Genomic DNA, 7,500 nt, shown 5'->3' with positions numbered 1-7,500 from the left:
TGGGCGATTCGAAAACGCCTTCGCCCGTGGTACGAGGATCTCTCCCCGGGCTTAGGATCGACTGACTCTTGGACAACGGCTGTTCACAAGAAACCCTTCTCCACGGCAGCCCCCGAGGGCCCCTCTCGAGTATTTGCTACTACCACCAAGATCTGCACCGACGGCGGCTCCAGGCGGTCTCGCGACCTGCCCTTCGACGCACACCGCCGCGCCATCCTACTCGTCGGGGCTTGCCGGGACCGGCCGCCGCGAGCGACGACCGGCCCCACTGTGCCGCCGACGGCCGAGTATAGGCACGACGCTCCAGCGCCATCCATTTTCAGAGCTAGTTGCTTCGGCAGGTGAGTTGTTACACACTCCTTAGCGGATTCCGACTTCCATGGCCACCGTCCTGCTGTCATCAGCAACCAACGCCTTTCATGGTCTCTGAATACGCGTCGATTTCGGCGCCTTAACTCGGCGTTCGGTTCATCCCGCAGCGCCAGTTCTGCTTACCAAAAATGGCCCACTAAGCGCCTAGGGTTCCGTCGCCGGCTTCGCACGCGGTTCACGCGGTGTACCAGGTAAAGCCGGCGATCTCACCCATTTATAGTTTGAGAATAGGTTGAGGTCGTTTCGGCCCCAATGTCCTCTAATCATTCGCTTTACCGTATGAGACATCCTCCGTGTTACGAGCGGGTTGTTACCGCGCCGTACAGCGCGGAGTCCCACCGGCGTCCGTACGCCCGCGAACGGGCGGGACACATCGGCGCCAGCTATCCTGAGGGAAACTTCGGATGGAACCAGCTACTAGATGGTTCGATTAGTCTTTCGCCCCTATACCCAGCTCAGACGATCGATTTGCACGTCAGAATCGCTGCGGACCTCCATCAGGGTTTCCCCTGACTTCATCCTGGCCAGGCATAGTTCACCATCTTTCGGGTACCAACGTGTGCGCTAAGGGTGCGCCCCCGGACGGCCGGAGCCGACCTGGCGGAGACGCCCCCGGACTGCGGACCAGCGCGACTTTGAACGCCGGTGGGTTCGGTCGCTAGGCCATCGTCCGCACCGTAAACGGTTCACTTTCATTGCGCCAAACGTGGTTTTTCGTGAGATCACCGTTGACTCGCGCACACGTTAGACTCCTTGGTCCGTGTTTCAAGACGGGTCGGAAAGTAGCCCGAAACTCGTCGCCGACCGACGGGACCCCGCCTGCGACGGGGCCGCGTCGACGGTTCATGCCGTCGGGCGAGCCGACCAGGAGCACCGGGGTTCGGCGCGAACGGTCACGCCGAGGCGCGACCGCCGCGACGAACCGCCACCCGGGCCCTTCGGCCGGCGCCCAACGAGTCGCGACGTCCGCTGACCGAGCGAAAGATCCGGCCGGCGGTGAGACCACCGACCGTGAATTCGCCCGGCGGGGACTCGCGGGCTCTGTCCGTTTACACCCGAACGGTTTCACGTTCTTATGAACTCTCTCTTCAAAGTTCTTTTCAACTTTCCCTCACGGTACTTGTCCACTATCGGTCTCGTGGCCGTATTTAGCCTTAGATGGAGTTTACCACCCGCTTCGGGCTGCACTCTCAAGCAACCCGACTCGAAGGCGCGGTCCGATCCCGGAACGCTGTGACGGCCTCTACTGGCCTGGCACCATCTGCGGGCCATGGCCCCGTTCAAGGGAGACTTGGACCGTCACGTGCGCCCCGGCAACGAGGCCGGCCCGTACGCCACAACTCCCATACGTGCCGCGACACAAAAGTGCGCGGCGGGATTCGGCGATGGGCTTTTCCCTGTTCGCTCGCCGCTACTGGGGGAATCACGGTTGTTTTCTTTTCCTCCGCTTATTAATATGCTTAAATCCGGCGGGTAGTCCCGCCTGATCTGAGGTCGGAACAAGTGTGTGGTACGTGTGGTGGTGGTAACTGGTGCGCGGGTCCGCGCTCCGTCCGCGCGGCGACGGTCCGCGTCCGCTTCTCGGTTGCCGGAGAGGTGGCGTCTCGAGGACGACTCTCAGCCGACCCGGCCGCGCTCTCGCGCGGCGGGCGGACGGGGACGTGCCGTTCGACGGCGCGAGAACCCGTGACTGTTTGCCGTCACAACTTGGGCGGACGACCGGGGGCAGCCGCGAGCGGTAGCCCGCGTTTTCCCCGGTCGAGCCGCCAAACTCGCGCGGGCGCGGCGTGCGGCCGACGGGCGCGCGGGCGCCGGTCCCCGTGAGGACCGGACGCGGCGCGCGCGCTCCGCCGGACGCCTGCCGTGCCGGCGCATCGGTCTGGCCGAGTATCCGGTATACGACCCTCAGACAGGCGTGGCCCGGGACCCGCGGGTCACCGAGGCCGCAATGTGCGTTCGACTGGTCGATGTTCGTATAACCTGCGGATTACACGACGACGCGCAGATAGCTGCGGTCTTCATCGATCCACGAGCCAAGTGATCCGCCGTTCGGGGTCGGGTGTTTGTTTTTTTTTTTTCGTTTACACAATCGTCTTCCGACGACGGTAACCATCTTTCGGTCGACTCTCGGTCGGGGGTCGCGGCGCGCGGGCGGTCGGCGGACGACAACCGTGCGCGGTTGTCGCGCGCGAGCGCACGCGGCCACGGGGTCGGATTAGGCGCGCGCGAGACCGGCAAGCGAGTCGCCGGCGCCGCGGGCCCGTCTCTAATGATCCTTCCGCAGGTTCACCTACGGAAACCTTGTTACGACTTTTACTTCCTCTAAACGGCCGAGTTCGGTCATCTTCCCGGTCGCGCGACGACCCAGCCCCCGAGGGGGCCGAATAACGCGCGTCCAGTCCGAAGACCTCACTGCGGTCGTTCAATCGGTAGTAGCGACGGGCGGTGTGTACAAAGGGCAGGGACGTAATCAACGCGAGCTGATGACTCGCGCTTACTGGGAATTCCTCGTTCACGTGGAAAAATTGCAAGCCACGATCCCTAAGCACGAAGGAGGTTCAGCGGGTTACCCGGAAGCCTGTCGGCCCAGGAATGTTAACACACGCTGATTCCTTCAGTGTAGCGCGCGTGCGGCCCAGAACATCTAAGGGCATCACAGACCTGTTATCGCTCAGTCTCGTGCGGCTATTTTCGTCCGCCGCCTGTCCCTCTAAGAAGAGTTTAAGCTCCTGGGAGCCGGCGGTAGCCCTAGTAACGTATCGTGATCCGCCGGCGACGGCCGCGAACGCGGCGCGCTTCACCGCGGAGCCCAGCGCACGACTGACGCACGGCGACCGGAGGTTGCCCCCCGACCCCCGCACGCCCGCCGCACGCCGGGACGCGGATGGCGCGGCCGCGCCCGACGACCGCCGTGGACGACGGGCGAACGCGTTCGGGGATACCGGGCCGAGCCGACGGGAACGCGAACGCAGACGGCCGAAACCGCCGGCGCCGCGCCCACGCCGACCCGGGTTTACCCGCCTAGTTAGCAGGACAGAGTCTCGTTCGTTATCGGAATTAACCAGACAGATCGCTCCACCAACTAAGAACGGCCATGCACCACCACCCACCGAATCAAGAAAGAGCTCTCAATCTGTCAATCTTTCCGGTGTCCGGGCCTGGTGAGGTTTCCCGTGTTGAGTCAAATTAAGCCGCAGGCTCCACTCCTGGTGGTGCCCTTCCGTCAATTCCTTTAAGTTTCAACTTTGCAATCATACTTCCCCCGGAACCGAAAAGCTTCGGTTTCCCGGAAGCTGCCCGCCGGGTCGTTAATGAAACGCCGGCGGATCGCTAGCTGGCATCGTTTACAGTTAGAACTAGGGCGGTATCTGATCGCCTTCGAACCTCTAACTTTCGTTCTTGATCATACGAGAACGTACTTGGCAAATGCTTTCGCGTCAGTTCGTCTCGAGACGATCCAAGAATTTCACCTCTAACGTCTCGGTACGAATGCCCCCGCCCGTCTCTGTTGATCATTACCTCCGGTCCCGAAAACCGGCCCGGCGGGACGCGCGGGCGACTGGCGCCCGCGGCCCGGCGGCCCGCGCACGGAAACGCCCCGGAAGGCGGTTTCGCGCGCCCGCGAAGGGCGGAGATGCGCGGGACCGAGGTCTTGTTCCATTATTCCATGCGACCAGTATTCAGGGCCTTTTGACGAGACGGCCGTGAAGCCGCCCCGCCAGATTTGAGCCTGCTTTGAGCACTCTAATTTGTTCAAAGTAAACGTGTCGGCCCGCCGACGGCACTCGGTGAAGAGCACCGCGCAGCAAGATTGGAGTAGGCGGCCGCCGTCGTCGAACCCCGACGGCCGCGCGACGCGTGGCCGCGCGGCGCGCCGGGAGCACGAGACACGTGTCCGCCTGCCGACAATACGTCCGGCCGACGTGCCGGTAACTAACACCCCGAGACGGCTGACGAGCGCGACGGCGACCGCGCCGACGGGACACGTGGTCCCGCGGCACGGCCGGCCGCGACACGCCGGACCGCCAGGGTGGTCCGGCACCGCCCAGACACAGATCCGACTACGAGCTTTTTAACCGCAACAACTTTAATATACGCTATTGGAGCTGGAATTACCGCGGCTGCTGGCACCAGACTTGCCCTCCAATTGATCCTCGTTTAAAGGTTTTAAAGTGTTCTCATTCCGATTACGGGGCCTCGGATGAGTCCCGTATCGTTATTTTTCGTCACTACCTCCCCGTTCCGGGAGTGGGTAATTTGCGCGCCTGCTGCCTTCCTTGGATGTGGTAGCCGTTTCTCAGGCTCCCTCTCCGGAATCGAACCCTGATTCCCCGTTACCCGTTACCACCACGGTAGGCATGGAACCTACCGTCGACAGTTGATAAGGCAGACATTTGAAAGATGCGTCGCCGGTACGGAGACCGTGCGATCAGCTCGAAGTTATTCAGAGTCACCAGGTCTTTGCGCGGGCCGCGATCGGGACGCGCACGAAGCGCGCCGCGACGGGCCGGTTTTGATCTAATAAAAGCGTTCCTCCCGCGCGCGACGCCCGAGAGCGCCGCGACGGTCGGAACTCTGTCGGCATGTATTAGCTCTAGAATTACCACAGTTATCCAAGTAACTTGGGTACGATCTAAGGAACCACAACTGATTTAATGAGCCTTTCGCGGTTTCACCTTAATGCGGCTTGCACTGAGACATGCATGGCTTAATCTTTGAGACAAGCATATGACTACTGGCAGGATCAACCAGGGATCTCGGGTTTACTGCTACCGCGCCCCGCGACCGCCACGCGCGTGGCGGCCTGGGACGCGTGCGTCCGAGCGCCGGTCCGACGCCCCGCGGAAGGGGGCGGCGAGCCGACGCCGAGGGCGATCGCGTGGCCGGGACCGCTGTGGGTCACGGCCGCGCGACCGACCGCGGTTCAACAACAACAAAATGTGTGTGTGGTGTGGTCGGCACACGGAGTGCGACACGTTGACGAGACGGACCGGGTGACGGTCGACCGCCGGGTTCGGGTGACGGTGTGTGCACGGGTCCCCGGCGAGCGTACCGAGACCGGCTCTCGCCCGATTCGTAACGGCCCCCAGCCGAGATCGAGGGGGAAGCCGGGACGCGACGCGAAGTCCGCCGTCCCGTGGCTTCGCCCCGGCGACCGCCGGGCGCGGCGACGATGGCCGGCCGCGGCGGGAATGTTCTGGCGTCGAGTGTTCGTGACACGCGGAACGGTAACGGGAGTCGTCATCGGTGTGGATTGGCGCGCGCCGCGCAAACACCGGCTGGTGGACGCGCGGCGCCGGTTGAGTTTCGCCACTCGGATTGCGAGATGGGTCGGCGGCCGAAACGCGGACGCGTGTCACCTTCCGCCGGCTCTCACCGGACCGGCCACTCAACCGACGGTGTCCCGCGTACGTGGACGACCGTCAGTTGGCGGCGACCGGTGGGCGCCGCGAGGTGTACGCGCCGTCTTCGGCGTCGCCCGTGGCTTTGCTGTTGTGGTGTTCGTGATCGGCGGCCGGCCGTCGACTGCAACGCCGACGACCGAACCGCTCACAAATTTACAAAATCCCGGGTTTTTCCACCTTAATGGCGTAGCGTCGTTCGTGTAACAGTGGACGCGCGCCCGTGGACTACCGCAATCCGCGCCCGTATCGGATCCCCCCGCCCGAACACTAATACCCCCGCCACAATCGCATTTCGCCTAACGTTGTTACAAGTCGTCGACCACCGTACGCACGCCGCTTGGCGGCACGGCACGAAAAAAAGTGGCGGGACGCAAATCTAGCCGGCCGACCACCTACGACACCGACCACCGGGCGCGCGGATTGGGACAGTGATAATACATTTCGTCTAACCGACCACCCGTAATGGCGTAGCGTCGCTCGTGCAACAGTGGACGCGCGCCCGTCAACTACCGCAATCGGCGCGCGTATCGGTTCCCCCCACCCGAACACTAATACCCCCGCCGCAATCGCACAATCGAAAAATATTTAAAAATCGCATCACGTCCGTCGGACCTACTATTCCTGATAGTATTCGGTGCGCCCGACGAGATCACCTCTTTGGTTCGTCCACCGAACACCGACCGATAACGAGTTATTGGGTTTGGAAAAAATCGCGATCCAAAAACTCCGGTTTCGAAACCCCGTGCAACGTCGACGTCCGGGCAGCCCGCATGCGACCTACCCCGGCTCGACGGACCACCGTGGACGGTCGACTGGAAAATAAAACGTGTTCATCGTAAACGACGTTAGGACGCGCGTAACAGTGCTACGTAATTTTTTTTCACCCGACCACCCGACATGAACAAATCTTCTCCCGTCCCACCGACCGCGGTCTACCCGGGCCACCCGAGCGCATTTCGTCTAACCGACCACCCGTGACGTTGTTACAAGTCGTCGACCACCGTACGCACGCCGCTTGGCGGCACGGCACGAAAAAAAATGGCGGGACGCAAATCTAGCCGGCCGCCATGCGGTCCCGAGTAGCAGTACCGGCCGACCGCCTACGACACCGACCACCGGGCGCGCGGATTGGGACAGTGATAATACATTTCGTCTAACCGACCACCCGTAATGGCGTAGCGTCGCTCGTGCAACAGTGGACGCGCGCCCGTCAACTACCGCAATCGGCGCGCGTATCGGTTCCCCCCACCCGAACACTAATACCCCCGCCACAATCGCACAATCGAAAAATATTTAAAAATCGCATCACGTCCGTCGGACCTACTATTCCTGATAGTATTCGGTGCGCCCGACGAGATCACCTCTTTGGTTCGTCCACCGAAAACCGACCGTTAACGAGTTATTGGGTTTGGAAAAAATCGCGATCCAAAAACTCCGGTTTCGAAACCCCGTGCAACGTCGACGTCCGGGCTGCCCGCATGCGACCTACCCCGGCTCGACGGACCACCGTGGACGGTCGACTGGAAAATAATACGTGTTCATCGTAAACGACGTTAGGACGCGCGTAACAGTGCTACGTAATTTTTTTTCACCCGACCACCCACCCGACATGAACAAATCTTCTCCCGTCCCACCGACCGCGGTCTACCCGGGCAACCCCGAGCGCATTTCGTCTAACCGACCACCCGTGACGTTGTTGCAAGTCGTCGACCACCGTACGCAC

General features: G+C 62.1%; 3 non-coding genes across 3 annotated transcripts in view; all 3 read right to left on the bottom strand.

Moving 5' to 3' along the window:
- LOC149054107 (large subunit ribosomal RNA) overlaps positions 1 to 1,869 on the bottom strand; it is a 4,199-nt gene extending 2,330 nt beyond the window's left edge. The window contains exon 1 of the ribosomal RNA XR_016192360.1: positions 1 to 1,869. This exon is cut by the window's left edge and continues 2,330 nt beyond it. This is a non-coding gene — a ribosomal RNA (large subunit ribosomal RNA).
- A 402-nt stretch (positions 1,870 to 2,271) lies between these two features.
- Positions 2,272 to 2,429, bottom strand: LOC149054106 (5.8S ribosomal RNA). The gene has a single exon (XR_016192361.1). It is a non-coding gene; the product is annotated as a 5.8S ribosomal RNA (ribosomal RNA).
- A 210-nt stretch (positions 2,430 to 2,639) lies between these two features.
- Positions 2,640 to 5,127, bottom strand: LOC149054105 (small subunit ribosomal RNA). The gene has a single exon (XR_016192350.1). It is a non-coding gene; the product is annotated as a small subunit ribosomal RNA (ribosomal RNA).
- Positions 5,128 to 7,500: the final 2,373 nt, after the last annotated feature.

The sequence above is a fragment of the Diuraphis noxia genome, unplaced genomic scaffold, assembly GCF_037042655.1.
Source record: "Diuraphis noxia isolate RWA-SAM2 unplaced genomic scaffold, SU_Dnox_SAM2 contig0012, whole genome shotgun sequence".
In the NCBI taxonomy this organism is placed as follows: Eukaryota; Metazoa; Arthropoda; class Insecta; order Hemiptera; family Aphididae; genus Diuraphis; species Diuraphis noxia.
The sequence above is the reverse complement of the archived record's forward strand: the minus strand, read 5'-3'. Positions and strand labels throughout refer to the sequence as shown.